Source organism: Vigna unguiculata, unplaced genomic scaffold, assembly GCF_037176805.1.
Source record: "Vigna unguiculata cultivar grain cowpea cultivar isolate G323 ecotype 2 unplaced genomic scaffold, ASM3717680v1 ptg000292l, whole genome shotgun sequence".
NCBI lineage: Eukaryota > Viridiplantae > Streptophyta > Magnoliopsida > Fabales > Fabaceae > Vigna > Vigna unguiculata.
In genome coordinates, this window is record NW_028196927.1 from 7,297 (window position 1) to 17,500 (window position 10,204).

Sequence of the window (10,204 nt, forward strand, 5' to 3'; positions counted from 1 at the left end):
TTAATATAATAAAAAAAATTAATGGATGGCTAGAAACACCAAAATACACAAAAGATTAGTAACGTATTTTCTTTTTTAAATTATCCAATTTATGTATAATATAAAAAGAATACTAATGGGGACTTGAAGTTGGTAGAAAAAATAAGGCAGTACTCCCCCCAATCCGATCTAGAGTATACTTCCATCCATTGATTGAATAAATAACTATCAGGAACGAAATAATCCTTTAATTTTTTGAAGTCCCCTTTTGCTTGCACAAAAAGGAATAAGATAAGAGGTAAAAGTGATCTCCTTTTTCTTTTTTGTCTTATATACTCCATATTATGGAGATAATCATAATTTAAAAAAAGAACATCTAATTATTTTTCGGAATCGAAAATGATGTGGGAGTTCTTGATAATTTTAAAAGAGTATTTTATGCAAAAATGAAATTAAGTATTACTCAACAATTTAATTTTGAATTTTTTAAAGGATGAGATCAATTCAGAAGTACCTTTTGTATTTTTTATTTATCTAAAGAAATTCAATAAATGTGCAAATGTTTTTATTTTTTAAATAAGTGTGTATTCATTTAAAAATTTTTTTTTAGAACAGACAGAATTCCATGGGTCTAATTCAGAACCGTCCGAGAAAATAGAATCTTATCTATCTTAGGGATATATCAAGGGAGAAATAATTGGCCGGGTTCTTATATTTTTTTTAAGGCTTTAAAGGAGCCGTATGAGATGAAAATCTCATGTACGGTTCTGTAATAGAGATGGTAACAGTAATGTCATCACCGACTAGGATTATCTAACAGTTTAAGTACAGTTGATATAGTTGATGCACAATCCAAATATGGTTTTTGGGGATGGAATTTGTGGCGGCAACCTATGGGTTTCCTCGTTTTTTCTAATCTCTTCCCTAGCAGAATGTGAAAGATTACCTTTTGATTTACCAGAAGCGGAAGAAGAACTAATAGCGGGTTATCAAACCGAATATTCCGGTATCAAATTTGGTTTATTTTATGTTGCTTCCTATTTAAACCTATTCGTTTTCTTCCTTATTTGTAACAGTTCTTTATTTTGGTGGTTCAAATTTCTCTATTCCGTACATCTTCGTTTCTAATTTTTTTCAAATAAATAAAACATACGGAGTTTTTGTAACGATAATTGGTATCTTTATTACACTAGTTAAAACTTATTTATTCATATTCGTTTCTATCACAACAAGATGGACTTTGCCTAGGCTACGAATAGATCAATTATTAAATCTTGGGTGGAAGTTTCTTTTACCCATTTCTCTTGGTAATCTATTATTAACAACGTCGTCTCACTGTTTTCACTGTAAAAAAAATGTGGACCTTCTATATTCAAAATTCAGAACTTGTTTTAAACAAGAGAAAGAAAAAAAATATTCAGAGCTATTCACGATATGTTCCTTATGGTAACTGAATTCATAAATTATAGTGAACAAATAATACGAGCTGCTAGATATATTGGTCAAGGTCTCATGATTACCTTATCTCATGCAAATAGGTTACCCGTAACTATTCAATATCCTTATGAAAAAATAATCTCATCAGAACGTTTTCGCGGTCGAATACATTTTGAATTTGATAAATGCATTGCTTGTGAAGTATGTGTTCGTGTCTGTCTATAGATCTACCCATTGTTGATTGGAAACTAGAAACTGATATTCGAAAAAAACGGTTGCTTAATTACAGTATTGATTTTGGAATCTGTATATTTTGTGGTAACTGTATTGAGTATTGTCCAACAAATTGTTTATCAATGACCGAAGAATATGAACTTTCAACTTATGATCGCCACGAATTGAATTATAATCTAATTGCTTTGGGTCGTTTACCAGTATCAGTAATTGATGATTATACAATTCGAACAATTCAAATAAAATTGGATTTCAAAATTCTTCACAAAAATAATTGAATTTCTCTATATATAGAATAAAAAAAAAGATATTCTATTTTTTTGAAATGACTCTTTGGCATAAAGAAAAGAATGAAATTCCATTGATTCTATAACAACTGTACCTAATAACAATTCACATATCTTATCTTAGGATTTGGTGAATTTCTATGCACAGATAATTTTCGTATTAACAAGTTTTTTCCTGGTCATATCAATAAGGTCATGAAATTTCTATTTATCTTTATTTTACATATAATGGATTTGTCCGAATCGCTACATGATTTTATTTTAATCTTTCTTGGATCAGGTCTCATATTAGGAAGTCTAGGAGTAGTATTCTTTACGAATCCGATTTTTTCTGCTTTTTCATTGGGACTAGTTCTTGTTTGTGTATCTTTATTCTATATTTTATCAAACTCCCATTTCGTAGCTGCCTCACAGCTACTTATTTACGTGGGCGCTATAAATGTTTTAATAATATTTGCTGTGATGTTTATGAATGGTTCGGACTATTACCAAAAATTTTCGTGTTTGGACCGTTGGGGATGGATTACTTTGATGGTTTGTACCAGTATCTTTCTTTCACAAATAACTACTATTCTAGAGACATCATGGCACGGAATTATTTGGACGACAAGACCCAATCAGATTTTAGAGCAAGATTTGATAAGTACTAGTCAACAAATTGGAATTCATTTATCAACAGATTTTTTTCTTCCATTTGAACTAATTTCAATAATTCTTTTAGTTGCTTTAATAGGTGCAATTTTTGTGGCTCGCCAATAAGAAAGTTTTCGAACTAATAAAATAATATAAATTACATTTTGTTTAGAATTTATTACATTTCTTTTTTGTTGAATTATATGTTAAGGAAAAAGAATATTTATGTATAAAGTATAAAATCTTTTTGCAAATACTTGATTTTGTTGTAGACTTATTATGTTAGGCAATAAAATCCGTTGAATTCATATTCATATCGAAATGAATAAAATTGAAAAGGAGTTGGTCAATGATATTCGAGCATACACTTGTTTTGAGTGCTTATTTATTTTCTATAGGTATCTATGGATTGATCACGAGCCGAAATATGGTTAGAGCCCTTATGTGACTTGAACTTATACTAAATGCAGTTAATATAAATCTCGTAACCTTTTCTGATTTTTTGATAGGCGGCAACTAAAAGGAAATATTTTTTCAATTTTTGTTATAGCTGTTGCAGCCGCTGAAGCAGCTTATCGGACCAGCTATTGTTTCCTCAATATATCGTAATAGAAAATCAACCCGTATCAATCAATCAAATTTGTTGAATAAATAGTATTATTCATAAAAAAAAGTCTAATTTTGAATAGTGTGTACTATATAATCCATTCAAATTAGCAGAAATGATATATCCTTTTTAATCATGTTTGCGTTTGCGAAAACAAAGATAAGAAATCAAAGTATCTTGGTTCTATTCTCTTATTAGTTATTAATCTATAAATATATTTTTAGTAGCAAAATTCTTATAAATCATTGATTCATCTGGTATATAATATAGATATATATATATAGATATATATATATCATATATAGATCTATATAATTGGTTTACCAATTTACTAGATTGAAAATGTTGAATTTTTGATGTTCAAGGATTATGTTCCAATGTCACATTCAGTAAAGATTTATGATACATGTATAGGATGTACTCAATGTGTACGAGCCTGCCCAACAGATGTATTAGAAATGATACCTTGGGACGGATGTAAAGCTAAACAAATTGCTTCTGCCCCAAGAACAGAGGACTGTGTTGGTTGTAAGAGGTGTGAATCCGCCTGTCCGACGGATTTCATAAGTGTTAGAGTTTATTTATGGCATGAAACAACTCGAAGCATGGGTCTAGCTTATTGATACGTTTCAAAAAGAACCGCATACAAGTACTTTTTTTTTACTGGCAAAAACCCGGGCTCAAAATAAAAAAATATTTTGAGCCCGGGTTTTTGTAGTCTAAGTAGATCTTATTTTTATCACGAAATATTTTCCTTGGTTAACAACAGTTGTAGTTTTGCCAATAGTCGGAGGTTCTTTAATTGTCTTATTTCCCCATAAAGGAAATAAGACAATTAAATGGTATACTTATTGTATATGTTTCATAGATCTCCTTCTAATACCTATGTATTTTGTTATCATTTCGAATTAGATGATCCACTAATCCAATTGACAGAAAATTATAAATGGATCCATTTTTTTTGACTTTTACTGGAGATTCGGAATAGATGGACTCTCTCTAGGACCCCTTTTAATTAACGGGATTTATCACTACGTTAGCTACGTTATCAGCTCAACCGGTTACTCGAGAATCTAAATTAATTCTATTTTCTAATGTTAGCAATGTATAGTGGTCAACTAGGAACATTTTCTTCTCAAGACATTTTACTTTTTTTCATCATGTGGGAATTAGAATTAATTCCCGTTTATCTACTTTTATCTATGTGGGGTGGAAAAAAACGTTTGTATTCAGCTACAAAGTTTATTTTGTACACTGCGGGAAGTTCTGTTTTTTTATTACTGGGAATTCTGGGTATGGGTTTCTATAGTTCTAATGAACCAACATTAAATTTTGAATCATTAACTAATCAATCATATCCCGTGGCACTGGAAATAATCTTCTATATGGGATTTCTTATTGCTTTTGCTGTCAAATCACCAATTATACCCTTACATACATGGTTACCTGATACCCATGGAGAGGCGCATTACAGCACTTGTATGCTTTTAGCCGGAATATTATTAAAAATGGGAGCATATGGGTTGGTTCGAATTAATATGGAATTATTATCTCGCGCCTCATTCTATATTTTGTCCCTGGTTAATGTTATTAGGTTCCATTCAAATAATCTATGCAGCTTCAACATCTCTTGGTCAACGCAATGTAAAAAAAAGAATAGCTTATTCCTCGGTCTCTCATATGGGTTTCTTAATTTTAGGAATTGGTTCTATAAGCGAGACAGGGCTGAATGGGGCTATTTTACAAATAATCTCTCACGGATTTATTGGTGCTGCCCTTTTTTTCTTGGCGGGAACTAGTTATGATAGACTACGTCTTCTTTATCTCGACGAAATGGGTGGAATGGCTATCCCAATGCCAAAAATATTCACGATTTTCACTACCTTATCGATGGCTTCTCTTGCATTACCGGGCATGAGCGGTTTTTGTTGCAGAATTTATAGTATTATTGGGAATAATTACCAATCAAAAATATCTTTTCATCACAAAAATACTCATAACTTTTGTAACTGCAATTGGAATGATATTAACTCCTATTTATTTATTATCTATCTTACGTCAAATGTTTTATGGATACAAGCTTTTTAATAAACAAAATTCTTATTTTTTTTGATTCGGGGCCACGAGAATTATTTATTTTCAATTCTATCCTTATACCCGTAATAAGTATTGGCATTTATCCAGATTTTATTTTTTCAATTTCGGCTGACAAGGTTGAAGCTATTCTCTCTCATTTTTATAGATAGTTTTTGGGAATAAATGAAAAAGAAAAATAGAAATCAATCGATGCACAATAAAAAAAAATGGATTTCTTTTGTATTTTCTTAATTACATAAAAATGAAATTGAATTCTAATTGAATATTTTTGGTTGTTTGTGAGAACCCCTTGAATCAATATTACATTACTTGATTCAATGGGGTCTTAATCATTTTATCTGGGAGTTTTTTTTCTTATTCTATAGAATGTTTCCCAATATTTGTGAATTTTTTTAAATTAATTAGGTGTAAATGAACCATAACTATGTAGTCCTATTCCTAAAAGATTTATCCCTAAATAACATATCCAAATTATAAGAAAGCCTATGGAGGCCACTATTGAAGAATTTCTATATTCCAATTTTTTATTTTTTCTAGTATGTAAATAAATTGCGAAAATAGTCAAGTAATAAAAGCCCAAGTTTCCTTTGGATCCCAATTCCAATATGATCCCCATGCCTCATTAGCCCATACTGCTCCAGATATATTACCTATTGTTAAAAGATAAAACCTAGACTAATAGTACGGTAACCCCAACGATCCAATTGTTGAATAAATTGATATCTATAATAATTTCTATAAGACGAATAAAACGGAAAGGAGTTTGTTGTAATATATTCTTTTTATCATTCATATTCATATATTTGATTTCAGCAAAAGAAAAGGATTCATTAAAAAAAAACAAAGTCTTGCTTTTACCAAGAATTTGTATGAGTTCATGAAATGTAATGACTAAAATAGCCACTGATATTAATGATCCACATAAAAGAGTTGTATAACCCAATATCATCATACTTACGTGCATCATTAACCAATGGGACTGTAAAGCAGGCACTAATTTTAAGGATTCATGCATTTCGGTTAAAAGACCCGAAGTAGCAAAGCCTTGGGTAAAAAAGAATACTTGGTGTTATTATTGTATTGAAATAGTCATTTTTTTGTTTTTTGAAGCAAAGAACCATATAAAGATAGAAAAAGTCCATGAAAGAAATATTAATGATTTCATATAATTACTAAATGGTAAATGGCCTTGAAAAAATCCAACGAGTAACTAACAATCCTGTGATACAAAAAAAGGTTATTATCATGCCTTTTTTGAACAAATTGTATAATCCTATGATTTCATTGCCTAATAATAAGGTTATCAAATGAATTGAAATTAAAATAGATACGACGAAAAGGATATATGAGTTAATATATGCTCTAAAGTGGAAATACCATATAGAATGAAAAAATAGAAATACTTGGAATAGAAATAATAATTCTTTATAGGAACTTTTTTTTAGAAGATAAGATGCCGCTACTCGGACTCGAACCGAGATGCTCTAGCACTGCTTCCTAAGAGCAGCGGTGTCTACCAATTTCACCATAGCGGCTGACTCGAAACCATAATAACCCAATTTTAGTCAATTGTCGAGATTCAAAGAATCAATTAAAACACAATATTTGTTTACTAAACATTCAATAAAATAATTTTAAAGAATTCTATTAGAATCTATTAAATATAGAATGTAAATATCATAATATAGAATGTAAATATCCTAAATTCATAACTGAATCTTATATTCTATATCAATTTATATATTCATATTTTTGTATTTAAAAAAGAGTCGTTGAATCCAGTTAATTGAAATTATTCTAACGTTTATATTGTTACAGAAAAAGCTTTTTGAATTCCCCGTAAAAATAGATTGCCCTAATGAAAAAGCTTTTAATGCTGTAAAATATCCCTTCTTTTTCCATAAAGTGTTCCGAATAAGTTTTTTTGATATAGACGTGCGCTTTTTTGGAACTGCCATAGAATTAGTATAGTTTTTTATTGTTATAGAATTTTATGTGAAAGACATTTTGCGGTAAATGAAAATTAAGTTTATCTCTAATTAGACATATATTTTATATATTTGAATTTCCATTTTTGTTTTTATTATATTATAATAAGAATATAATACTTTTTAGAAAGTTTTCCCAAATCGCTATTTCTTATTGTAATAAAAACTTAATTAGTTAAGTTAAATTTAATGAACTAAACCAATGTTCAAAAATATTGTCCAAAGAGTCAGAATAATGAATAATCGATTATTCTATTTTATTAAATTCTATCTTTCTTTGTTATTAACCGAAACCATTCCTTTACTTTACAAAAAAGATAAAAGAAAAACCTAAGAAACCAAATCATTAGAATCCTAATTTTTTTTCTTTATTGTATGGAATATACACATCAATATTCATGGATCATACCTTTTATTCCATTCCCAGTTCCGATGTTAATAGGAGTGGGACTTCTACTTTTTCCCACTGCAACGAAAAATATTCGCCGTATTTGGGCTTTTCCTAGTATCTTATTGTTAACTATAGTTATGATTTTTTCGCTTGATTTGTCTATTCATCAAATCAAGAATAGTTTGTTTTTTCAATATGTATGGTCTTGGACCATAAATAATGATATTTCTTTAGAGTTTGGGTACTTGATCGATTCACTTACTTCTATTATGTCAATATTAATTACTACGGTTGGCATTCTCGTTCTTATTTATAGTGATAATTATATGTCTCATGATCAAGGATATTTGAGATTTTTTGCTTATCTTACTCTTTTTAATATTTCAATGTTGGGATTAGTTACTAGTTCGAATTTGATACAAATTTATTTTTTTGGGAATTAATTGGAATGTGTTCTTATTTATTAATAGGCTTTTGGTTCACCCCCCTATTGCGGCAAATGCTTGTCAAAAAGCATTTGTAACGAATCGTGTAGGGGATTTTGGTTTATTATTGGGAATTTTAGGTCTTTATTGGATAACGGGTAGTTTGGAATTTCGGCATTTGTTTCAAATTATAAATAATTTGATTTCTAAAAAATGAAATGAATATTTTTTTTTTTACTCTGTTTGCCCCTCTTGCTATTTTGTGGCTCAGTTGCAAAATCTGCCCATTTCCTCTTCATGTATGGCTACCCGATGCTATGGATGGGACCTACTCCAATTTCTGCCCTTATACATGCTGCTACTATGGTAGCCGCTGGAATTTTTCTTGTGGCTCGTCTTTTTCCTCTTTTCATAGTGCTACCCAAAATAATGAACGCAATAGCTTTTATAGGTATAATAACAGTATATTAGGAGCTACTTTAGCTATTGCTCAAAAAGATATTAAGAAAAATTTGGCCTATTCTACAATGTCTCAATTGGGTTATATGATGTTAGCTTTTGGGTATGGGATCTTATCGAGGTGCTTTATTTCATTTGATTACTCATGCTTATTCAAAAGCATTGTTGTTTTTAGGATCTGGATCCATTATTCATTCAATGGAAGCTCTTGTCGGATATTCTCCAGCTAAAAGTCAAAATATGGTTTTTATGGGCGGATTTAACAAAACATGTACCAATTACAAAAACTTTTTTTTTAGTGGGTACACTCTCTCTTTGCGGTATTCCACCTTTGCCTGTTTTTGGTCTAAGGATGAGATTCTTAATGATAGTTGGTTGTATTCACCAATTTTTGCAATAATAGCTTGTTCTGCAGCAGGATTAACTGCATTTTATATGTTTCGAATTTATTTACTTGTTTTTGAGGGATATTTTAAACGTTCATTTTTTGAATTTTAATGGAAAAAAAAATAGTTCATTCTATTCAATATCTTATGGGGGAAGAAACAAGTAAAACTTAAAAGAAAAAACGAAAATTTTTTCTTAGTTTTACTAAAAATAAAAAAGAATGAAATAACTTTCTTTTTTTATCCGGAAGAGATATCTACATCGCGTTAATCAAATATTTAAAAATATAAAACATCTTGTTTTTGGTATTATGCATTTTGGCACTAAAAAAACTGCTTGTTTATATCCTAATGAATCTAACAATACTATGCGATTTTCTATGCTTATTTTAGCGCTCTTTACTTTATTCGTTGGTGCTGTAGAATTTCTTTCAGTCAAGTCGGATACATTTGGATATTTTATTCAAAATTGTTAATTCCGTTTATAGATCTTTTACATAAAGATTCAGAAAATTTTATGAATTATTATGAATTTTTCACAAACGCAACTTTTTCTTTGAGTTTCACTTTTTGGGGAATATTTCTAGCGTCTTTTTTTTACAAATCGGTTTATTCCTATTTAAAAAATTGAATTTATTAAATTTATTTGAAAAAAGTTTCTTAAAAAAAATGTTGCCGATCATTTTCAAAATATATATATAATTGGTCGTATAATCATGGTTATATAGATCTTTTTTATGAAAAATCTTAATTGCTAGTATCAGAAGATTAGTGAAATTAAATTCTTTTTTTGATAAAAAAAGAATTGATGGAATTACGAATGGAATAGGTATTACAAGTTTTTTTCTAGGAGAAGCTATCAAATATGTGGGGGGGGGGCGAATAGCTTCGTATATATTATTGTATATTCTAGATATATTAATCTTTCTAGTAATTTTATTGTTACATCGAAACAAATAAATATTGATGAATCTCATGGAATATGGAACTCGGTAAGAAAAAGGGGGATTTAAAAATTGAAAAAGAAGATTCTGAAAGAATCTTCTTTGAATACTAAATTACGTATTGAATTTGGATTCTTGTATCCATAATTCAAAAAGTTTTTTTGACTATTGCCGAAGAACTGAAATAAAAGATAGGGTATAGCTATGACAGTTATTGTATGGGGTCTACCCAATGCTAAATGCAAAGGCGCATAATAGATAGACATGAACATTATGAGCTGTCCCGTAATAAACCCAGTTGTTGCTGCTATTTTCTTCTCGGTTCCTTCTTCCACAA